This window comes from Alexandromys fortis, unplaced genomic scaffold (genome assembly GCF_014885135.2).
Source record: "Alexandromys fortis isolate MF-2015 unplaced genomic scaffold, M_Fortis_MF-2015_v1.1 scaffold_573, whole genome shotgun sequence".
Taxonomy (NCBI): Eukaryota; Metazoa; Chordata; class Mammalia; order Rodentia; family Cricetidae; genus Alexandromys; species Alexandromys fortis.
This window is the reverse complement of record NW_026068440.1, coordinates 35252-61340: the sequence shown is the minus strand read 5'-3', so window position 1 is coordinate 61340 and position 26089 is coordinate 35252. Positions and strand designations below refer to the sequence as shown.

The following is a 26089-nucleotide window of genomic DNA, read 5'->3' as shown; positions in this document are numbered from 1 at the left end:
TACCTCTGATATTATTTATATAATAACATTGTTTACATTTGATATGTAATGACATTGTTTACAGTTGAAGATCATTGTCTTTGTATATTGCACAGTTGTTTATTCTCTTAGTCTTCACGTTAGATAGATATTGAGAATTATATGTTTGTCATATTTATTTTTAGGATAATCAGGTATTTTAGATACATAGAGATTATATTTAGTATAGTTAATATAATCTTCAGCCTCTTCGAAGAACTTAGAAAATGGCCTTTAATCTAACCTAGAATTCTGTGCCAACAAGACACATTCACTCCTGGCAACACGGCTCTATTCCCGAGGGAACGTTGAGCACCAAAGACACTCCACTGGGAGCTTGTCTTCTTGGCAGAACTGGCCTTTGGGTTAAGAAAAGCCCATACCTCAACTACTGACAAAGATACAGAATATCCATAAGTGGATGAAACAGGATTGTCTTATCTTGCCAAGACAGGGTAGGATAGTTAAGAAAGTTCCTTGCCTTTAATAATGGTATGTCAGTTATGTTAGGCCTTAGCCAAAGTTGGTTGACTCAACATTGCAAACGAGACTTTGGGTGATTGCCCAGGTAGTCAGTTGTCTCTGTCATTTGTAGCACATTTTGGATCTCTCTCGTTTTAAGAAATATTAATTCCCTTCTCAGATCTTTGACGGAGTTGAACATTAGATAATTGTAGTTATTCTCTACATTATTTAGACACCTTGAGATAGAATGTTTAGCAAAACTTTTGTTATATATTGTTTGTTATATTTATTATTTGTTACTATTGTATATAGTTGTATTTGGTTTAGTTCTGTCTTATTTAGACAAAAGGGGGAGATGTAGGGGAGGCCCAGCCCAATTGGGAGGTGTGTTCGCCTTGGGCTAATGTTTATGCATAAATCTGTTGGTAGTGAGCCCTGCCAGTCCTTTTTTTGTATTTCCTGCCCATTGCTGGATCCCTGGTGTTGTAAGCTATCCCTTCATTACAATTTGCTGTTTCATATTAAGCTAGCCTGGTTATTATGCCGCATACACAAAAGCATCTCATAGTGTGAAAATATAATAAATTACTGTTATAGCCAAGTGGAGCCCCAGGGAACAGCTTGCTTGCATACTTCTTTAAGACCTCAATATTTAAAGAAATCCTCTCAAGAAAAGGGTTGAGATGAGGGTTGGTGCTTGGAGATTGCCTGTCCACACCCACCAACAGCAACAAAAGCTGGTGGTGGGATCTACTTTTAAGTATTTATTTCATGTCAAGAGATGCAGATATATGGAATGTTAGAATTAATAAGGTAGTGTTATTACCTGAAAAATCATAGAGTCAGGTTAGGGTCAGATATTTCTGCACATATATTCAAGAATTCATAATTAATGCACACATTAACATTTACCAAACTATACATAGAAATAGGCAAAGTTCATTGCATTAAACTTCATCATAATAAAACATGGTAGATTCTCTTACTAAAACTTTTTGAAACTGGGTTCAACATTGAAGTTCTCATTGATATCCTTAAGCATTTTTGACTTAAAACAAGATTCTTCTTAAAGCTTTCAGTATTAACTATAATAAGAAATTTTACGTTATAGCTCAAAATTATGTACTGAAAATGATACACATATATTGAAGCAAATATTTTTTGAAACCATGGTTATATTATTCTAAAAGATAGTATTTTTCTTTACATTTCAATTAAGAAATATGAATGGCAATCTACTCACAATACTTCATAACCAATGAAAATATTGTAAATAGCAATTCAAAGAGCATATAGTAAGAGACATATCAATGGCACTGACTTTGCCACTGATCCTCCTGTCCTCTCGAAGTAAAGTGTGAGTCAAGATCTTTCTTACTTGGACTCATTTCTGTAATGGGCTTTCTGACATGATCTTGCTGGTCCATTGCACCCTTCCATAGATTAGACTAGACACAGTTCAGATTCAAACTTAATGGCAATTCTTTAACTAGAGCTAGCCTCTGTGTCCTTGATTAAAGATACACTTAACAATTTATGACATGAATTGGCTCAGATCAATGGTTCTGTTCACATTTCTCCTACTGTACACCTGAACAGAGGGTCATATGCACAAACATAAGCATAAACACAAATATGCTTGTGGTTTCTGACCCATGAAAACATATCTTAATATGTTCTGGCCAGTACAATTGACTTTCTTTTCTGACATCACTATCATTCAAAAGAGCATGGGTGCTTCAGTCATTCCTAGGAACATTCAAGTTTCATGTTCCACCATTTACCTTTCCTTCCCCTTTCTGGTCACGTATCCCTTATCTTATATTCAGCCTTCACATTGTTTGTATTTGCAGATATACACCAAACTGAAGATAGTAGCTGTGCATCCTACCAAACACTACACAAATGCCTGATTTCTTGCCAATACACACATCCAGCTTATTGTATAGTCTATTGAACTGCAGCGCAAATCATATCACATAAGACTGTCATTTTCAGATAATTCCAGTGGACTCAAGAAAGGCCTTCTCATATGTGATACTGCCTAAGTCTAGCCAGAGTTCTTACATTTGTATATACATGGTAACAAGGTTATATCCTCGTAATTCTTCCTACTTTGTACAAAAGATGAGAGAATCCTATGAAAATGGAGAAAATGGTCATTTGCACCTAATATTTGATAAAATCAAGGCTAAAATAACCACTGTGATAAGTGAACTGGAGACTACCACTAAGAGTTTCTGATCAAAGACAGGATCCTTTATTGGTTTTCAAAGCCATCTCATATATTTGTACCCCTGATTTACAGTTTTGATGTTTATCACAACACTTAATTTTCATGTCATATTAATAACATGTATTGCTCTGAAAATATTTCCTGATATTGTACACACACCTGTTGAAAAATGACCCCTTAGAGGATAGTACTTTTTTTTTTATCAAGGAGTGCTGGAAAGTTATGTATAGTCATGATTTCAGTGTACCTGTCAATCAACTGGCTTTAGGAGCAGTATAGGGCTACAGTAAGTACAAAATCCTGCATCTTAAAATGCTTTTCTAATCCCCATTTTCCCATTACATTTTTACTTTCTGGATTTGACAACCATAGTCAACATTTCGTTGCTCCATGTATGCTAATTTCTAGGAGTACACCTTCATGGCCAAAGAAAACCATACTTATCTGACTGAGCTCATTTTGCTGGGTCTTTCTTCAGATCATCAGACTCAAATCTTGCTGTTCGTGGTATTTCTCATCATCTACTTGCTCACAGTGTTTGGGAATCTGCTCATCATACTCCTCATTCATGTAGACTCTTGACTTCAAACACCAATGTACTTCCTTCTCCAAAACCTGTCATTAAATGATCTCTGTTTCTCTACAACTATTGTTCCCAAGATGCTAGTCCAATTTTTAGTTGTAGAAAAGACCATTTCTTTTGCTGGGTGCTCAATGCAGATGTTCTTTTTCCTCATAATGGGGTGCACAGAAAGCTCTCTTCTAGCAGTCATGTCTTACGACCGCTACATAGCTGTCTGCAAGCCCCTGCACTACTCTGCCATCATGACACATAGGGTTTGTGTCCTGCTAGTTGTGGGATCCTGGGCTAGTAGGATATTTGTGTCTGTAGTAGATACCACATTTACTTTGTGCTTGTCATACCAGGGACCAAATCTAATCAATCTTTACTTTTGTGAGCCTCCTGCACTCTTGAAGCTGGCTTCAGAAGAGACCTACACAGCTGAGATGGTCATCTTTGCAGTGGGTGTAGTAATTCTCCTAGGTCCTGTTTCTCTCATCCTTTTCCCCTACTGTGGTTTGCATACAGTCAGATAAGGGGAGGATCAAGGTCCTCTCCACCTGCAATTTGCATTTCATTGTTGTTATCTTCTTCTATGGCTCAACTATATTTACTTACAGGCAGCTCACCTCAAAGAAAATGAGTGAAGGAGATAAGGTAATCTCAGTGTTCTGCTCAATTGTAACACTTATGTTGAACCCATTCATTTATAACCCAAAGAACAAGGATGTGAAGGTGGCATTAAGTATTTAAAAGAGAGATAAGATAACAGAATATAGGAGATAATCAGGGCATAAGTCATTCTGAAGTTCATGAACGGTTTAAACACCTTTTTCATTGTGGACTATCTCTAATCTGAGAGTAAAGTTCACTCATGTTTACCAATGAATGCTTGTGTTTGCAGTGCTGTCCAAGATTGTTACTCATGGGTGCATATCACTTAATTAGCGACAATTTGCCCACTGACATTAAACAAATAAAATAAAATCAGTTTAAAATAGTGAGAAAATTCTATAAACTTCAGATTTTTGAACCAAACTCTTCCCACCCAGGGCTGTTTCTGTTACTTTAAACACCATAGCTACTTGCCGAACTCATATTATTCTACCATTATCAATAACCATCATTAAAGAATATAGCTTATTTTTTCTAATTTAATTTTTTTATTTAATTAAAAAAAATTTACATGATAGCTTTAGTTCTCCCTCCCCTATTACCACATCTTTCATTCCCCCATCCCTCCTTTATTCACTCCTTAGAGGGGGTAATGCCTCGCTGGGGAGTTAACAATGTTTGGTATACCAAACTGAAGCAGGAGCAAGTTCTTCCCCCTGTCAAGGTTGAGCAAGGTATCCAACCATAGGGAATAGGCTCCAAAAGTCAGTTCATGCATCAAGGATATATCCTAGTCCCACTGTTGCTGACCAATAGAATATCTTGCATAAGCTAATGACTTATGCCAAGCAAGTTTATTAAGAATTACAGATTCATCCCTCCTGCAAAATATGATAGGGCAATGTAGCACAAATCTTGGGGGACTAATCAACTAATGTCTGATTTGACTTAATGCGTACTCCATGAATTGGAACCCATATCTGATACTGCTTGAGTGACCAAAAACCAGAGACTAGACAGATGACCCAGAGATCTAGCGTAAAACAAAATGCTGTTAATTTTTAAAAGGTAATGATAAAACAACTCCTAATGATATTCTGCTATACTCACAAATTAGTACTTTGCTCAACCAAATCATCACCAGAGAAACTTCCCCCTACAGAATGCAGAGAGAGAGTCTTGAAATGCACAGCTCTAAATGAGATGTCTCTATCAAATATCTCCCTTCAGAGCTCAGGGAACCCAGTATAAGAGGAGGTGGAAAACATAAGAGATGAAGGGAATGAAGAACACCAGGAGAGAAAAGTCCTCTGGATCAACTGAGAAAGCCTCACATGAACTTACAGAGACAGAAGCACAAGCACAGGGCCTCTTGGATATGTCCCAGGTCTTTTGCATTAATATTATAGTTTTCAGCCTAATATTTTTATGGGACTACTGAGTGTTGGAACACATTGATCTCTGGTTCTTGTGCCTTCTCTTGGGCTCTTTTTCTTGTGCTGATTTGCCTTGTCCAACTTTCATATGAGAGTTTTTCTTTTATATTTTATTTTGTTATGTTTTTCTTATCTCTTAGGAGTTCCTTTTCCCCTAAGGAGAAGCAAAAAGGAGTGATTTTGGGTTGGAGGGTAAGTATGAAGGAACTGGGGTGAGTACAGGAAAGGGAAACTGTAATCAGAATATATTGTTTGAGAAAGGGCTCTATTTTTAATAAAAGATGAAAAACCAGAGTGACAAAAATAACTACAGTATCATGTATACAATACTGTACTTGTACAGTTGAAAATTCCCATGTTAAAAAAATGTTCAGGGTCAGCAGAGAGCTTTATCAGACAACATTGGCAAAGAGAACACAATACCTCCAACACAGCTGCCTTAGGAGTAATAACAACAGCACAGGGGCAAGAGTCCAGTCTACAAAAGCCACAACCTTGACTACTCTGACACATTGGCTCCAGCCTCAGACTGGCCTTGTCAAGTCTATCCCTGGATGAGGACACAGAACTAAAGTTTCTTTTTTTTCTTCCATCATGGTCTCTGAGAGAGTCTTGGGTCAGTCTGACTCCCCATAGTTAGGATCTTGAAAATTTTAAACTTATTAAAATATAACTAACAATATATCTAAAACACAAGAATTAAAATTAATTTCATACTGATATTTCTAAAATATTATGAATGGCTTTAGAATGAGTGGACCTTGTACCAATTTAGACCTGCAATTATCAAATGAGAAAACGTTCCAAATGAACTCATTTGACTCTGGAGTGTTGACTACAGATGGCACATTTAGTCATATGCCGTTCCCACAATGCTCAGGTACCATTTTAGAAGAGGGGCCAAAAGAATGTAAAAGCTAGGGGTAGTGGATGTCTGTAGGTAAAGTGTTCGCTAGACATAAAATTATATCCATGAATCCTCAGTGGCTGGGACTGTATGAGCAAGTTCAGTCTATCCAAAATCCTGTCATTGAAGGGGCAGGAGAATGCGTTTTCTTTAGAGATGTTGTCTCTGAATGGCTGCCCATGCCCTAGTAGTTGTTTCTACTCCTGTAAAAAAAAAAACCTCTAAGTTTATTCATTATTGTTTTTTTTTAATTTTATTTTAAAGAACAGAGAGCACATGAAGTTTAAAGGAAACAGTTGTGGTAGAGTATGGAAGGACTCAGAAGGGAGGGAAGAAGTGGATTTTACAGAATGTGTTATAAGTATATACAAAGTTCTCAAGCAGAGAAATGACCTCAGTTTCTGGTAGCACAAGTGAACAAAAACCTTCTGAAAGCATTTGAATGCTAGGTAACATCCTTCTTTTCAACATTTAATAAGCAATGCTTTTATTGACTTTCTAATGATTTGAAGCATATCTGTTGGAGTATTGGACAGCTTTTGCCTAAACCTCTAATCTGTTACCTTCTCTTCATTCAGAATACAGGAAACATACTACGCACTAACTCTACATAGTACCTTTTACGAAAACACCTAAACACCTCTATAAAACACTTGTATAGGTTTAATTATTATTAGCTCTTTCTGGATTTAAATAACTCTCTAGTGAAAGCAACTACTCGGCACTTTCCGATCTCACATTTCTGTCCACTTTTCTATCAAAGGTAATAACTAGGAATGTAAAAAAGAATATTAGGATGGGTATAAAGCCAAGATACACATGTATTCTGGAGACACACTGGTTCAAGTCCATATTCTCTGGTCACTGCTCTCACATAAGGTCCTGGTGTGTGGGGAGTGACAGAAGGTGACAGTTGGTTTTATAATGATTGTCTCTGTTGGGGAAAGCCAAAATTATGAAACGACTTTGAGATAACAATGATTCTATAAAAACTGTTCAATATGGAACACAAGGGAGAGAATTATGCAATATGAGTTTAAAAGTTTACTTGCAGACAAAAAACTTGCATTGAAGTCAATGTGTAACATTCCTATCCCCAAATTCTAGTGAAGAGCAGTATACCAATCCTGACAATCCCAATCTTCAATTTTGTCACATGTTACATTTAGAAATTTAAAAATCAGTAATGATTGTCCTGCAGCGGTCATAGTATCTGAAACAAATAATATGCAACATAATGAGGCTTGGACTGAAGCGCTTTCCAAGCTCTATTCCAAAGTGCGGTCACACCCAGGCACATGGAGATACAAGATAAGACCAAGTGCTCAACTTTCCAAAGACAAAAAAAAGTTTCTCCTTTTTTTTTTATGACTGGGAAGTTGGCTGGGTTCTCAGCCCAGAGTGATATTGGAAGAACACTTGGAATACCAGAACTGGGAATAACTCATCCTCAAATTGATCTTACGTGTCTGCTTTTATGTTCAAAAGCATAGATATGGCACACTGCTAATCAATACAACACTAGGGCTAGCTCCTTTAACAAACTGGTCATTTCTCTGTAACTAGACACATTTAAAAAATTTATAGGACATATGAAATTTACCTTTCTGGGTCTGAGTTACCTCACTCAATCTGATGTTTTGAAGATTTTATTGATTTTCCTTCACATGTCAAGATGTCATTAATTTTTTTCTGTTGTGTAGTAATCCATTGTGTAAATGTACCACATTTTCCCTATTCATTCTTCAGTTGAGGAGCACTTAGGTTGTTTCCAGGTTCCGGCTATTACAAATAGTGCTGCTATGAACATAGTTGAGCACATGTCCTTGTAGTATGGTTGAGCTTCCTTTGGGTATATAACCAAAAGTGGTATTGCTGGGTCTTGAGGTAGGTTGTATTCTAATTTTCTGATAAATTGTCATAATGATTTCCAAAGTGCCTGTACCTTGTTGCACTCCTACCAGCAATGGAGGAGTGTTCCCTTTACCCAACATCCTCTCCAGTATAAGCTGTGATCAGTGTTTTTGATTTTGGCCATTCTGACAGGTATAATATGGACTCTCAGAGTTGCTTTGATTTGCATTTCTCTGATGGCTAAGCATGGTGAGTATTTCCTTAACCTTTACAGCCCTTTTAGATATTTCTGTTGAGAGTTCTCTGTTTGGGTCTATACCCCATTTTTTTTATTGGATTATTTGTTTTTTTGATGACCAATTTCTTGAGTTCTTTGTATATTTTTGAGCTCAGTCCTCTGTTTGATGTGGGATTGGTGACGATCTTTTCCCAGTCTGTAGGCTGTTGTTTAGTGTTGTTGACTGTGTCCTTTGCTTTACAGAATCCTGTCAGTTTCATGAGGTCCCATTTATTAAATGTTGCTCTCAGTGTCTGTCCTACTGGGGTTATATTTATGATGTGGTCTCCTGTGCCAAAGCGTTCAATTGTATTTCCCATAAGTGACTTTTAGGCAGAAAACAAAGAAAAACCAGCCTACAATTCACAACCTTAGAGAACGTAGGCAAAAAATAGGACCCTAATATTTACACACATGGATCTAATCTACATGGTAAGTAGGACAAGCTAAGATCTCCTGAGTAAATTGGTAGTGTGGGGATCATGGGAGAGGGGAGAAAGGGGGGTGAGGAAAAGGAAATATATATTTCAAAATAAAAAATAAAAAAATATTTTGCATGAATAAAATAGTAATAAAGCTTTAAAACTATAACATTAAACAATGAATTTAAAATGTAAAAATATTTATAGTAATGACTTCACAAAGCTTGAATGAAGACATGTCTGCTAATCACATTGTTTATAAAAACTGTGTGAATGACCATGATTAGAAAATTGAGCAGTCAGCAGGCTAAGAAAAACAAGACTAGAGGCAATGTTTAAATGGCATTGCCAAGCACCACTTAGATCCTAGACTGTCAATGACTGTGTAGCAGCATCCGAGTGAACACATAGTGTATAGGAGGAAGTCAGAGTCACTGAGGAAACCTGTTCTGAGAAAGCTTATGCTGTCAGAGCAAACCACAGCTTAAGGGTGAACAGCTTTCCTCTCATCCTGTAGCTGCTTCCTCCCGCCACTGTCTTTACATTAGTGCAGAGAATTGTCTGTCAATTCTTCCTATTATTTCCTGGAGTAGTAGACTTCCTTTTATGGAAAGAATATAGCAAAATCTGCTATATTGTAAGCTAGTCCATATATGAACACATGCATATATGTATGTATTTCCATTTTTCTATAATTTTTAATCATAAAAAGTAGTGCTTATTTTAGTTTTAATTCATTTATTTTTATTTTAGCTGTGTAGGTGTTTTGTCTATATGTATATCTGTGTACCATGAGTGTGCTTGGTGCCCTCAGAGAACAAAAGAGGGTGCCAGATCTCCTGGAACTAGAGTTAGCTCTTTATATCTGTGTATTCTGCATGCAATGATGCAACTGGTTGTCAATACAAAGTACACATATATTTTGATAAAAATGTTTTTCTGGGACTTGGGAGGCTATGTAGGAGAACTGCAAATTCTAGGCTACAGAGTGAGACCTTGTAACAAACAAACCAAAGGTCTTTATTGAACTTAAGACAATTTAGGCATTATAGCTAATCTGTGAATGATTAAAAATATGTGACAAGCTGTATATAGGCTATGTGTAAATACCACTTAATTGTCATGAGTTTCTTTACTGTCCAATGATTTTGGTATCCACAGTCCTGGAACAATTACTCTACAGATTTTAGGGGACAGCCGTTCTTCTATCAGGCACACTGCACACTATCCTCAGAACTGAATCCTCTAATTTGAACATTGCAACCAAGACTTGGGAACCTGTCGCCAGGGTAGCCGAAAACCCCCTTATTAAAGTACTTTACTTCAAAGGAGTCTCTGGCGTTTCTGTTTCAGATAATTATTTTATTTTTAGTTTTGGTATTAGGAATTGAACCAAGGGCTTTAGAAATGCCAGGCAATCATTCTAATACTGAGCTGTATGCCTGTGAGACCTCTTATTGTTGGAAGGCCGAAAAGTTAACAGCACTGATTACTTATTAGAACATCCCTCAGAGACCTCAGGTTTGAAGACTTCCTGGAGAAATCTCCCCAGACCTCGATTGATGGTCTCTTAGAAGATTTCAAACTGTCTCTTCTTAAAAGAGTACTCATAGGTAAGGCTAGAGTATGACACACATCCCATTTGAGACCTAGCCTCCACTTATTTTGGAAACAGAAATGAAGGTAGCCTGGTAGGTTAAGGATGTCAAGGCTGAAGAAGCTGTACCTTTCTTTGTCGGTCACTCTTTCTCCAACAGTGTACTCTGTACTCTGCTGACATCTGCTGGGGCTCCGTGTGAGAGTGTGTAAATGCTGAGGGGAAGCTACTCTTTCCAAGGAATCTGGTCTTGATTTAATTCATGGAGGAAGAATTTGTTTATCTTTCCACCCCTCTTTCCCATCTGGCTTCTAAGGAGAATAAGCGTTTTTTAGGAACTGTATTCCACAGGTATTCTGGAGGTGCTATTTAACCGAAGGACTATAATGATTATAAAGACTGTCAATACCCACTGCCTCTTCATCCATCTAAAAGTTACTCCCAGAATTTCTTCTGTCTCTTGTTGTATCAGATCAAACCTTTTAGGGGTTCCTTTCTTTTTCTTCTTATCTGCTTGGGTTTGGGCATTCAAAGCAGGCAGGGCCAGTTACAACCTGCATCCACTGACCTGGAGACACACATAGAAACTAGGATCTCCCCAGAAGCTGTGTGACTCTGCAGATGTGTTTGCACAGACACGCAGCCCTGTCCCAGTTCTCAGGCAAACTGAATCACCCATCTAGTTATCAGTGAGTTCTTGATTTCTCCTTAACTTGGTGACTGATCCTGGGAGTTTCTCTATCAAGACCTTTTGAATCCCTAATCAGCATTTCAGGTCTCAGCAGCCCACAGCCTCTTTTCTCCCAGTGAGAATGTAAAAGTGTGTGTTTTCATGCATATGGTTACTCATTAATTCAACTAACTTTGATTATATTCCTTTGTTATGTTGGGTGCTATTGGAAAACGGGCAATAGAAATAGATGACTATTTCAGAGTTGTGAAGTAGCAGCCTACTCAGGAGGAGAGTCCTACAAGTTTAGGTGGGAATTCTAAACTCATATCCACAGTGGTTTGGATATCATTCGGCCCAGGGTCTAGGGAGTCCCAGACCAAAAACTTTGGCAGGAATAAGTGTGTGTTTAGAGAAGTGACTTTCTTCTGAAAGCTCATACAGACCTAATTTGACTGCCCTGCTGTGGGAAGTATTTCTCTCCTCTACCTCTGGAAACCACACAAACTGTAGTCCTAGAGGAGGGAGGATACACATTCTCCCAGTAAGGACAAAAAAAGTCTGACCAATATCCACAATTTCAGGATATGTCTGGCTGCTTGTCGCTTAATCCGCCATCATTCATCTCTCTAGTCCATCAAATCTGAAGGTTAGAGGAATTCAACATTTATCTAAAAATGAAAATAAGCTTTCTACTTGTTTAAACAAACGTCTTTGTTCTTTGTTCATTGTTGAGTCTTACCTAATTCTTGTCAGTGAGGACTTAGATAATTTGCATAATTTTCTAAGAAATCATAGGTTTTCATTACTGATTTTAAGAATTGTTCTACCTTGAGAATAATAAAAACATCTGTTCAATTTTAAAATTATTTTTCCAAGACACATTTTCTCTCCTTTTACTTTTTTTTTGAGTTGGGGGGAAGGAAAGGTTTATTTGGTACTACTACCAATATATTACTTCTACATCTTAGTCCGTCATTGATAGAAGTCAGGACAGCAGCTCAAGCTTCTTTGGCTTATAAAAAAGCAGGATACTAAAGGTTTGTTAGCTAACTAGCTGATGCAGAGGCTGTGGAAAAGGGCTGCAAACTAACTTGCTCACCGTGGCTGCCTCAGTCTACTTTTATAGAACCCAGGACCAAGAGTCTAGGAATGGCACCACTAATAGTGGGCTGTGCCTTCCCCATTAACCACTAATTGAGAAAATGCTGTATAGGCTTGCCTACAGTCCAGTCTTTGAAGTCTTTGTGCTTAGAGATAAGCTCTAGGATACCAGGAGTGTTAAACACACAGGGTTGTCTCTTCAAAGTGAGAGAAGTAGAGCTTGTTTTCTGCCCACAGGCTGGGCACCACATGGTTAATAGCCTGGTGATGTCTGTGCTATCTACATGGTCAGGCCACACCAGCTTCCCCAATCTCTTAACTTGTGTTTGCTTATCTCAGTCGATCTATACTGATATCCTCCCCCCAAACCCTTATTATGATCTTGTTTATCTTGATCCTGCTTCCTCCGTTAATCTATAGAGCCTATCTTTATGGAAGATATCACTTTTACTTTGAAAGAGTGTTAATGTAGACATGCGGTAAACTTTGTTGTGCACATGTAGCTAATTATCACTGGGAAACTTTTACCCAATTTTTAGATAGTCCTAAAACCACCCAGTGTTAGACTCTTGAAGTTTGAGCAAAGTTGGCTACTGAGTCCTGATAAACCAGACTTCCTTCTTTCCACTAGGAGATTGACATTCTGCTGACTTTGCTCTTTGCAGAGACCCTCACATAGTCTTATGGAGGGATTTTCTTAATTGGGGTTCCCTCCTCTTAGATGACTCCAGCCTGTGTTAAGCTGACATAAAATTAGCCAGCACAGTTGACCCCTTGTCAATCGACACACAACACATTTTAAAACAGAATCTTTCATATTTTGGCTCATCCCCAAGATCTCAGATTAATTAATATCATGATTATAAAATATATTAGAAACTTAAAAATGTACTACAGACTATCAATTTAAACAATTTTAAAACTCAATTTCTATAAAAATCCTATGTCTCTTTTAAAATCTCTCTATTTTAGAATTCAAATTCTCTCAACTGTGAGATCATATAAAATAAAAAATAAGTGAATGCGTTCTTACTTCAAGAAGAAAGAACCAGGGCACAGCTGCAATCTAAACAAAGCAAAATCACACTCCAAAGCCTTTTGTACATGGTGATAGATATGAATCTATTTTCATTCTTCTATATGTTGATATCCAATTATGCCAGCACCATTTGTTAAATATGCTTTCTTTTTTCCATTTTATATTTTTTGCTTCTTTTTTAGAAATCAGGTGCTTGTAGGTGTGCAGATTAATATCTGGGTCTTCTATTCAGTTCCATTGGTTCTGCTGTCTCTTTTTATGCCAATACCAGGCCTGTTTTCAGTACTTTAGCTCTGTAGTAGAGGTTGAAGTCAGGGATTGTGATGCCTCCAGAAGTTCTTTTAGTGTACAGGATTGTTTTGGCTAACTTTTTTTTTTTTTTTTTTTTTTTTTAAGTTGAGCACCTTTCTTTTGAGTCTGTGAGGACTTTTTCGGGGATTTTGTGGGGCATTACATATAATCTGTAGAGAATGCTTGGTAAGATTACCATTTTTACTATGTTAATTCTACCTACCCAAGAGCATGGGAGATATTTCAACTTTCTGGTGTCTTCTTTAATTTCTTTCTTCAAAGATTTAAAGTTCTTGTCATACAAGTCTTGTGTTGTTAGAGTTACTCTGAGATATTTTATGCTATTTATGGCTTTTGAAAAGGGTGTTAATTATCTGATTTCTTCCCCAGCCCTTTTATCATCTGTGTACAGGAGGGCTACTGATTTTTTTGAGTTAATTTTGTATCCTGATACATTATTGAAAGTGTTTACGAGTTGTAGAATTTCCTTTGTAGATTTTTTTTGGGGGGATCACTTATGTAAACTATCATCTCATCAGCAAACAGTGAGAGTTTGACTTCTCTTCCAATTTGTATCTCTTTGATCTGCTTTTGGTGTCTCATTGCTCTAGCTAGGAACTCAAGAACTATATTGAATAGATATGGAGAGAGTAGAAAACCTTGTCTTATTCCTGATTTCAGTGGAGTCACTGGGAGTTTCTCTCCATTTAGTTTGAAGTTGGTGTTGGCTTGCTGTATATTGCCTTCACTATGTTTAGGTATGTTCCTTGTATCCCTGCTCTCTCCAAAGCCTTTATCATGAAGGGATGTTGTATTTGTCAAAAGCTTTTTCAGCAACTAATGAGATTATCATGTGGTTTTTGTCTTCCAGTTTGTTTATATGGTGGATTACATTGACAGATTTTCATACGTTGAACCATCCTTGCATCTCTAGGATGAAGCTAAGTTGATCATGGTGGATTTTTTTTTATGTGTCCTTGATTAGTTTGTCAGTGTTTTATTGAGTATTTTTGCATCAATGTTCATGAGTGAGATTGGTCTGTAATTCTCCAATATTGTCTTTCTGTGGTTTGGGTTTCACGGTAAATGTAGCTTCATAAAAAGAGTTTGGCAGTGTTCCTTCTGATCATTTGTGTGGAATGATTCAAGGAGTATTGGTATTAGTTTTTCCTTCAAAGTCTTGTAGAATTCTGAGCTGAAACCATCTGTCCCTGAGCTTTTTTGGTTTGGAGACTTTTGATAACTGTTTTTATTTCCTCAGCAGTTATAAGTCTGTTTAATTTGCTTATCTTGTTTTGATTTAATTTTGGTAAGTGATATTTATCCAGAAAGTTGTCCATTTCCTTTATGTTTTCCAATTTTGTAGAGTATAGGTTTTCAAAATACGACCTGATGATTGTCTGTATTACCTCCACGTCTGTTGTTATGTTCCCCTTTTCATTTATGATTTTGTCAACTTAGATATTATCCTACTTCCTTTTGGATAGTTTGGATAAAAGTTTGTCTGTTTCGTTGATTTTCTCAAAGAACCAACTCTTTGTCTCATTGATTCTTTTTATTGTTTTCTTTGTTTTATATTTTGTTGATTTCAACTCTCAATTTGATTATTTCCTGCCATCTAGTTATCTGATGGAGGAAGGCCATTGGCTAATAAAGAAACTGCCTTGGTCCATTTGATAGGCCAGCCCTTAGGTAGGTGGAGTAGACAGAATAGAAGGCTGTGAAGGGAAGTGAGGTCAGAGACGCCATGCCTCTGCTCTTGAGGGCAGATGTGATGAAGCTCTGACCCAGGATGGACGTAGGCTAGAATGTTCCTGGTAAGCACACCTCATGGTGCTACACACAGTAATAGAAATGGTCCAAGCAGTGTTTAAAAGAATACAGTTTCCGTGTAATTATTTCAAGGCATAAGCTAGCCAGGTGGCTGGGAGTCATGTGACAGGAACGCAGCCCGCAGCTCCTTCAACAGTTATCTTAGGTGAGTTTGATTCTTTTTGCTCTAAAGTTTGCAAATGTTTTGTTAATTTGCTAGTGTGGGATTTTTCCAAATTCCTTTTTTTTTTAATTTATTTAAAATTTCCACCTCCTCCCATTCTCCCATTTCCCTCCCCCTCTCCCCACTCTCCTTCCCCCTTGCTCTCCAGTCCTAAGAGTAGTCAGGGTGCCATGCCTTGTGGGAAGACAAGGCCCCCCTCCATCCTAGGAAGGTGTGCATTCAAACAGACTAGGCTCCCAAAAAGCCAGTACATGCAGTAGAATCAAAATCCAGTGTCATTATCATTGGCTTCTTAATCAGCTCTCATTGTTAGCCACATTCAGAGAGTCCAGTTTGATCACATGCTCATTCAGACCCAGTCCAGCTGGCCTTGATGAGCTCCCACTAGATCAGTTCCACAGTCTCCGTGGGTGGACGCACCCCTGACAGTCCTGCCTTCCTTTCTTATATTCTCTCTCCTTTTGCTCTTCATTTGGGCTTTGGGAGCTCAGTCCTGTGCTCCAATGTGGGTCTCTGTAGGTGATCAGTGGTATGAACTTTCTTCTTACCACTGCTTTCATTGTATCCCATCAATCTGGCTATGTTTTGTGGTCATTTTCATTGAATTTTACAAAGTCTTTATTTTCTCCCTTTATTTCTTTCTTGACCCATTGATGAGTCAGGTGAGCATTGTTTAATTTCCATGTGTTTGTAGGTTGTTGACTTCTAGTTTTAAACCATGGTGATCTGATAAGACACATGTGGCTTTTCCATTTTTTTTGTATTTGTTGAGGTTTGTTTTGTTACTGAGTATGTGTTCAATTTTTGAGAAGGTTCCACAAGGTGCTGAGAAGAAGGTATATTCTTTTCTGTTAGGATGGAATATTCTATAGATGTTTGTTAAGTCCATTTGAGTCATAACATCTGTTAGCTCTCTTATTTCTGTGTTCATTTTTTGTCTGACTGACCTGTCCAGTGGTGAGAGAGGAGTGTTGAAGTCTCCCACAATTAATGTGCGGGGTTTAATGTGTGATTTAAGCTTTAGACATGATTTTTTTTTTTACATATGAGGGTGCCCTTTTATTTGGGTCATAGATGTTTAGTATTAAGATTTTCTCTTGATGATTTGTTCATGTCACTAATATGTAATGACCTTTTTGTGTCTTTTGATTGATTTTAGTTTGAAGCCTATTTTGTTAGATATAGGAGAGCTATACATGCTTGTTTTTAGGACCATTTAATTGGAACATTTTACCCAACCCTTTACTTTGAGGTGATGTCTGTTTATGAGGTTGAGATGTGTTTCTTGTATGCAGCAGAAGGATAGATTCTCTTTTCATATGTAATCTGTTAGCCTGTGCCTTTTTTATAGTTTAGCTGAGTTCATTTATTTTAAGGGATATTAATGACCAGTATTTGATATCTTCTGTTAATTTAGTTTTCATTGTTGGTGATGTTAATTTGTGCTTCTCTCCCTTCTTTGGGATTTGCTGCTATGAGACCATCAATTGTCTGTGTTTTTGTGGATGTAGCCAACTTCTTGGGTTGGAGTTTTCTTTCTAGAATTTTGTGTAGTGTTGGTTTGTTGCTAGGAATTGGTGAAATCTAGTTTTGTCATGGAATATCTTGTTTTGTCCTTCTATGGTGATTGAAAGTTTTACTGGGTATAGTATTCTGGGCTGGCACCATGATCTCTTAATGTCTGCATAACGCTTGACCTTTTGGCTTTCATTGTCTCCAACGAGAAGTCAGGTGTAATTCTAATAGGTCTATCTTTGTATGTTACTTGGCCTTTTTCCTTTGCAATTCTTAATATTCTTTGTTTACTTTGTATGTTTAATGTTTTGAGTATCATGTGAAGGGGACGTTTTTTCTTTTAGATCCAGTCTATTTGGTGTTCTCTAAGCCACTTGTATCTTTATAGGCATATCTTTCTTTAGGTTGGGAAAGTTTTCTTCTGTGATTTTGTTAAATATATATTCTGTGCTTTTGAGTTGAACTTCTCCTTCTTCTATACCTATTATTCTTAGATGTGGCCTTTTCATGGTGTCTCATATTTCTTGGATATTTTTGGTTAAGCTTTTTTTAGATTTAATGTTTTTTTTTAAACTGATGTGTCTATTTCCTCTATTGTATCTTCAGTGCTTGAGATTCTCTCTTCCATCTCTGTATTCTGCTGTTCATGCTTGTGTTTGTGGTTCCTGATCATTTTCTCATGATTTCTGTTTCTATATTTCCCTCAGCTTGTGTTTTCTTTATTGTATCTATTTGTGTTTTCAAGTCTTGAGTAATTTCTTTCATATATTTGATTGCTTTATCTCAGTTTTCTTTAAGGGATTTGCTGATGTCTTCATGTTTTTTTGTTTGCCGTTTCCTCCATTTCTTTGAGGGAATTTCTCATTTCTTCTTTAAGAGTTTCAAATATTCTCCTGAAGTTATTTTTTTAGGTCCCTTTCTTCTTCATCAACCATATTTATCCATTCATGTCTTGCTGTTGTAGGGTCTTTAGGTTTTACTGGTGTTGTGTTGCTTTTTTGGTGTTGCATGTGTTCTTGTGTTCTTACCTTTTCTACTCATCCTTTCCCCCTAATAAGTATGGTTGTGGTTGTCTGATATTCTGTTAATTAATTTTCTAGGTGCCAGTGCATCCAAGCTCATATGGTTGTTCCTCATGGTACATTCAGTGCCACAGTTCTAGTTACCCTATTGCTTACTGTGGGTTCCTGGAGATAGCTCAGCACTCCTGGGCTTTGCTCTGCACCCTTGGAGCTTGTTTTCTCATGCCTACTTTGGCCTAGGTTACTGGCTTTGCCCAGTTTCTTTAAATCCTGGTCTGGATCCCCTTCTGCAGAAGTCCCTGCCTTGGATTTGGTCCTGCAAAGGTCTCTGGATTCGGTCTACTGCCTCATAGTTCCAGGCTCTGGTGCACCCAGATCAGAAGATGATGTGGCTCAGGCTTACCCCTCAGATGTCCCAGACTCATGTTTGGACCCACAAAGGTTTCAGATTCTTGCCTATTCCCTTTCATGTCCCAGACCAACGTCTGGACCCATAGAGGTCCTGGCTCAGGCCTACTCCCTCTGAGGTTCCAGACTCATGCCTGGCACTGAAGAGATCTCTGGTTCTTGCCTACTCCCTTGGAAGTCCCAGATTCATGCCCAGACTGGCAGAGGTCCTGGCTCAAGCCTAGTTCCTCAGAGGTCCTAGACTCATGCCTAGACCCACCGGAATCCTGGCTTAGGTCTACTCCCTTGATGGTCCCAGATTCATGTCCAGACCCTCAGCAGGTTCTGGCTCTGGCTCATTCATTCAGCAGTTATTCCCCTGTACCTGTTCTGGTGGAGTTTACTGTCTCTGGTGTGCTCTGGACCAGGTTTCTGGCTCAGTCCTGGTCTGCCAGTGTCCCTGGACTGGAATGGCTCCAGGTTCCTACTCGTATGGATCTTGCTTCATCAGGCCCACTCTGGCCTATGTACCTGATTCAGTCCCATTGCTGTATAGTTTGTTGCCTTATTCCTGCTCCAGTCCCGGGTCTTCTTTTACTTTTAGCAATAACACCTACTGTTATAGAAAAATACCACTTAGAGAAATGCAAATTGTAACTGTCAAAGTCATTAGCTTTTCTTAAATTTTCCTTATTTTTCAGTTTTGGTCAATATTTAGGAAAGATTTTTGCCACCAAAGGTGCATGAACAGATGGATAAACAGATAAACCAAGGTCAGACAAATATGTAGACTATTTTGTTTCATGAACATATAAGTTTTTCTTTTAAAAATAAATCATTAGTGCATGTTTATTATATTGCTTACATTTACAGTCAAGTCTATTTCAATTTTGTATATATTGGTCAAATATTTTAAGTCTGCTTATTGTATATTTACATCAACTAAAGGCAATTAAAATATAAAATTATGATTGTAGTAAGAAGGAGCAGGACATGTCTGCCACCTGGCTAGTTTTACCCCTGAAATAACCACACAGATATTTTCTTAATTAAATTACTTCCTGGCCCATTATATCTAGCCTCTTCTTGGCCAACTTTCACATCTTGATCTATCCCATTTCTATTAATCTGTGTTTACCCATGAGGTTGTGGCTTACCAGGAATGATTCAGCATGTCTGACTCTGGCAACTCCATGGTGACTCTTTCTGCCTGCCTTCTTTCTCCCAGCATTCTGTTCTGTCTTCCCTGCCTATCTAAGGGCTTGACCCTATCAAAAGGCCAAGGCAGTTTCTTTATTCAACCAATGAAAACAACACAAATACAGAATGACCTTCTACACCATTTCCCCTTTTCTGTTTAAACAAAAAATAAAGGCTTTCACTTTAACATAGTAAAATTACATATAACAAAACAGTTATGAAGCAAGAATTACAGTTACAATATTTACATCTATTTCATCTTTTATCATAGCAATGGAAAACTATAATTATCTATCTATTCTTCAACACCATCAAAGACTCCAGAAGGATATAATATTACCTAAGAAAACAGGAAGTACATTGTAAGCAGTTTCCAAAACTCTAGAAATGACAAAGACATCTTGCTGCCTGGACAGTCACCCAAAGTTCTTCTGTACCTTTGGGGCATCCATCTTCAGCCTACAGGCCCATAGTATCCAGCAGACTTTTCCATGAAGCAGGAAATTTCAAAGACAGTTCAGTCACTTTCTTCTGTGTAGTGGAGAATGTCTCACAGACTCTTTCATGAACCAGGAACCCTGAAGGATCATCTCACCTTTAGGTAAGTTCATCAGTCCTCTCTCTGCAGGTTCTTTGTGTCTAGTTAAGCAGTCCAGGCTAAGAGCAGTTTCTTACTCAAATATCTAACCAACTCCATAAGGAACCTCTTCGATGCCCATCTTCTTTTTGTAGTAGATTCGTGCTGCCAGGAGCAGACATGTCTTATTGTCATGAAAATCCCTAAGTTATTAAAACATTAAGTGCCATATTCTATAGTCTTTGAAAGTTATGAATAATGCCTATCTAACTGAAATATATCTCTTTATATCTAGAAAATTTAACATGACTACAGCTTGATTATTATCCATGATAATCCATTAACAACCTATATTTCCTAATTATACATTACATTTTTAAATGAACTACCAAATCATAATAACGTAATCAAGAGCAGAAATATACATATAACAAGATTGACCCTAAATTTATATCAATAAAGCAAGATTTATACCAATACAAATTATTCATCTTTATATCATATCCACCTTTAAATGTAAATTAACAGTTATAAACAATATTTGGGAATATGGGCACAGTTATTTCTCTGCAAACTGCTTCCTGCTATATGGGGGTGCTGTTAATCAGGTCTTTCATGGAGTAACCTGTTTGCTAGGTTCCTCTCAGTCAGCAGTTGTGCAAAGTAATTTTTGAGGGTATTTATGGCAACCTTTCAGGAGGGCGTGGTCTATCATACCATACTGGTCTAGAAGCAATCCACAGGGTCTCATCTTCTGTGAAAACAAAAGAAGAACCTCTTTTCCAAAGCATCATATCCTTAGACCCAAATTTTGAAGTCAAGATTCCTTTAAAAAATATATGCTGGTTTAGCTTGGCAGCTCATACAGTGAAATGGTTTTTTTGTACTTAGCTCCTTTACAGTCAAAAAATTTAAAGAAAACACAACAATATACATAATCCAGGCTCTCTGTGAATTTTCCATTTTTACATGGCTTATTTTTTTTTACTTCTTTTAGTCTATGACTATGTCTACTCTGTCTCTTAAAGACATTACCCTTTTTTAAAAGCATGAACTTTATATTATGACTCTGTATATTCTTTATTTTTTTCTTTCCCAAGCCTACAACTTTATTTAACACTATGACCCATTTAGAGGTCTTTTATGTCTGAATCTGTCCTATTGAATTGTTTTTAATTCTCTACTGTCTTGAAGAGCTTTTAAAATGCTAAGCAGCTTGGTTGCAGCTACTCTGGATGCTGGCTCTACCTCTCTCCAATTTCAAAATAGTAGATGTACCATTTCTGCTGGCTCTGGGACCTCCAGGTAGGAGCTGCACTCAGCACTTTAACTCTGAGAATGAGCATGCCATGTATAAACGCTTTCTTTCTAAGTTACAGTGAAATCTGCCACGAGGAGCACTATGAAGCCTGAAAACATCTCTTGTGTATGGTGGCAGGAATCCACCATGCTCTCCAGCCAGTCTAAGCCTGATCATGCAGTCTACCCAGGCAGGAAGCACAGAGCCATTGGCATGGTCTCAGAGTACTTTCTTCCTGATCCCGAGTGGGCACAGAAACACAAGGGTCCCACAAATGTCATTAAAATGCTTTATAGCTGGAGTTTGCAGTGGCAGCACAGCCCAGGAAGCCAAGTTTTAAAACTGCTCAGCTTTTTTTGAATGGCTGCTGAGTCAGGAAATTCTCTCTTTGGCATGCCACTAACAAACAGCAAAAAGCTGTGCTAAACTCTTTCTCTCCTTTTTAAGTCCTCTCAGGTTTTTAAGTGGATTTAGTCCATCACGTTGGGTGCCACTCTGTAGTAAAGAGGAGTGGGCCATGTCCCACTGCCCAGCTAGCTTAACCCCTGAAATAACCACACAGAAATTGTATTAATTAAATTACTGCCTGGCCCATTATATCTAGCCTATTCTTGACCAACTATCACATCTTGATCTAACCTATCTAATAATCTAATAATCTGTATGTCACCACGAGGTCATGGCTTACCGGGAAAGATTCAACATGCCTGCCCCTGGTGACTCCATGGTGGCCCTCTCTGCTTGCCTTCTTTCTTCCAGCATTCTGTTCTGTCTTCCCTGTTTATCTAAGTGCTTGGTCCTATCAAAAGGACAAGACAGTTTTTTTTTTATCCAATCAATGAAAGCAACAGAAATACAGAAGGACCTCCAACACCATATGATATTTTGTATTTGGTACATATGATACTTAATACACCTATCTTAGATTTTACTTGTTTTAATTGAAAGATATGTATTTATCAGATGCAATGCATTGCTCTGGTACACATATAAAAACACAATAAAGGTAATTAATATGTCCATCACCTCAATTTTTTTCTCATTTTTATGAGGAAAATTCAAAGTAGTATTTTCTAGATGTTTTGAAATATATGATTAATTATTAATTGTAACCCCTTCACAACACTACAAAAACCCAGAGCTTGCTCCATATGTGTAATTGTATTTTTCTACGTGTTAACTGGTTCTTCTATATGTCTATTTCTCAGATTCTGGTGAGCACTACTGTTATCTCAACTTCTATGTCACCAACTATACATGCTTATGATAGAGCAGCTGCTGAGGGCCCTCACTATGTACTGTGTCATCACTGGTTCAGAGGAACATGGCCAGTAACCATGGCTTGAAACCTTGAGCTTAATAAATCCTCCTTCCAAGTTGGTTTTCTCTGGTAGTTTTGTTTTCACAACAATGGAAAGCTGATTCAATATAATATTCTTGACTTGCAGTTATCTCTCTTTCCATCTCTCCTTTCTTCCTTCTTTCTTTGTTTCATCTCCATAAATAAATCATTCTTTTATTTGCTGAGTGTTTCCAGGTTCACTGAAACTTATTCAAAGAATCAAAATAAATGCAAAGTAAATAGCAAACTTCATTAAAAAACAAAACAATAAGACAGATCAGAAAGAAACATGCTGTCAAGAGTTATGCCAGGCTCAGTGGTTTCTTCTACGGGTGCTAAAGGAATGTGAAATTTGTTTAATTGGGATGGCCTTTCTTTTGATTGGCAGATTTGGATTATGTAAGCCTTTTTTCATTATTCATGTCCCTTTCCATATTAATCTGATTGTAATCATGTCCATTACAAACTAAGCAGAAACTTAAGATGGGAAATGGAAGATTCTCATAAAAATTCACTTGCAGAAAATTGTTTACCTTATTGTTTGTGCACCCCAAATCAGCTCAGGCTCAATTAGCTCCCTTCCCAGTTACCTGTACATGAATGGCTCAAATCAACTCAGGCTGTATTTGCCTCTTCCCAGTTACCTGCATGAGAATGGTGAATATCATCTCAGGCTGGGTTAGCCCCCTTCCTAGTTACCTGTATGGGAATGGCCCAAATCAGCTCAGGTTGGATTAGCCTTCTTTCAGTTACCTGTCAGTGAATGGAGTATATCAGCTCAGGCTAGATTAACCCCCTTCCCTGTTACCTGTATGTGAGTGGCATACAACTGGTTAGAGTCTGTGTTTGAAGGTCAGTAAAAGGAGGAGAAATAACCTGTTGTTCAGAGAGTGGTGTTCACGCAGCTTTATGCAGATGGGGTTCTTAGTCTGATAACAGGTTTCAAGGAGCATTGTCTAAAATGGTTGTCTCTGTGTGAATAATATATACAGCCAACGATTTCAGACTACAGAGTTTACTATTAAATGAGGGATATGTACATAGACCAAGTAGAGTTCTAGATTGCTAACTATTCTGAACACTGATTACTACTGTGGTTCCACGGGGATCTAATTTTTTGTGATGTTTGTATCTTATTGTTCATTGGATTAATTATCCCTCCTGCTTTGTCTTTTGACAGCCTGATAATACTTAGATTCAAAGAAGATCTTTTTATATTTGAACCAATTGTGATTCTGTGAGTATTTTTATAAATTTATTTTATTTACTTTTGTTAAAAAAGAAAACAAACTATCTTTTTCATTTTACATACCAATCCCAGTTCCCTCTCCCTCTCCTCCTCCCATCTTCTCCACCTATTCCTCTAACTCATCCCCCTCCACTCCTCAGAGGGGGTAAGGCACATTGCTTTGGGGAATATCCAAGGACCTCCCTACAATAGCTAGGCTGAGCAAGGTATCCAGCTAAAGGCAATAGGTTCCCAAAAAGCCAATAAAAGCAGTAGGGATTAATCCTGGTGCTACTGCCAGCGGCCCCACAGTCTGCCCTAGCCATACAACTTTCATCCACATTCAGAGGGTCTAGTTTGGACCTATGCTGGTTCCTTTCCTGTCCAGCTGGATTTGGTGAGCTCCCATTAGCTCAGGCAAACCATTTCAGAGTATGTCCCCATCATGATCTTGACCTCTCTGCACATATTCTCACTCCTCCCACTCTTCAACTGGACTTTGGGAGCTCAGTCCAGTGCTCTTCTGCAGGTCTCGGGTCTTTGCCTCTGCTTCCATCAATCGCAGGTTGAAGGTTTCATGGTGATATTTAAGATACTCGGTCTGATGACAGGCAAGGCCAGTTCAGGCAACCTCTCTTCTATTGCTCAGGTTTTAGCTGAGGTCATCCTGTGGACTTCTGGGAATTTCTGTAGTGCCAGGTTACTTGCTAGCCCCACAATGGCTCCCTCACTTTAAATATCTCTTTCCTTGCTCTCATCTCTGTTCTTTGGTGTGGGAAATACTTCTCTCTATGTGTTGTTTTAATTAGTTAATGTATAAAGAAACTGCCTTAGCTTGTTGATGCCGCCTGAGAAAGACACTGGCTAGAATTTTGCCAGTAAGCCACAGACAAATGGCAATACACAGATGAATAGAAATGGGTTAAATTAAGATGTAAGAGTTATCCTATAAGAAGTTAGAACTAATGGGCCAAGCAGCATTTTAATTATTCTGTGTGATTATTTCAGTTCTGGGTGGCCAGGGCAAACAAGCAGCCTGCTCCTTGCAACAGTTCTTCCTCTATCTTAACCATCCCATTCCTTCAACTATTTCTCCTCTTTTTCTCCTTCTCTTTCCCCCCTTCACCCTCCCTTCTGCCCACCACTGTGTTCCCAATCTTATCAGGCAATCTTGTCTATTTCCTCTTTCCATAAATTTATGGAATTACCAAGTAATGGGGCAAAACAGTGTCCCAATTAGACATCTTAAGTTGCCATATAAAATCCCTGGTACCAGAAATTGTTTACATCTTGTCAAATCATGAGACAAAGAGGTCCAACTTGATTCCTCCAAACATTACAGGCTACTGCCAATGCTTTTGGTTACTCTCCACAAGTAACTCTCCACAAGTGCTATGAATTTCTTGCTGAAGACATCACATGTATTTAAACATGGAGAAATTAAGCTGGCATCCAATTAGGAGATTCCTTCCTGATGACTAACATCCATGTTCCTGCAAGGTACAATGGGTACTCCTAGACTCAAAAAATAATAATCATCAATATCACAAGCTATAAAGCCCAAGAACTATAATAGTGGTAAACCTTCAAAAGTACTGGTACAGTAGTGGCAAAAATGTGATGGCAGTGACAAACCACTTTTAAAAGTGAGATTTGAGGCCCACTCCATGAGATAGAATCAACATCTGGCACTACTAAAATGGCCAGGTATCTGAGTCCTAGATAGGCCAGAGATCCCAAGAAACATCTACTATTATAGATCCACTAAATGAACAAAATAATGAAATGACTCCTAATGATATGTTGTATGTGTTTTCTAATGTGAATTGTATATGTATTAGTTTGAACATCTCTTTCAGTTTTACTTGGGTAGCTCCTTAGTGAATAGCATACTTTTGAGATCATATTCCCCAGTACCACACAGAGGGGAGGTAAAATTCAGTTGTAACAGCAAAATCACCAATCCATGGAAATGCAATTACTTTAAAATAAATCAACCCAGTAATACATCACCAATGAATATAAGACA

At 37.9% G+C, this 26089-nt stretch overlaps 1 pseudogene; it reads left to right on the top strand.

The window, feature by feature from the left end:
- Positions 1 to 3139: 3139 nt before the first annotated feature.
- On the top strand, positions 3140 to 12794 carry LOC126495704 (olfactory receptor 2D3-like; annotated as a pseudogene).
- Positions 12795 to 26089: the final 13295 nt, after the last annotated feature.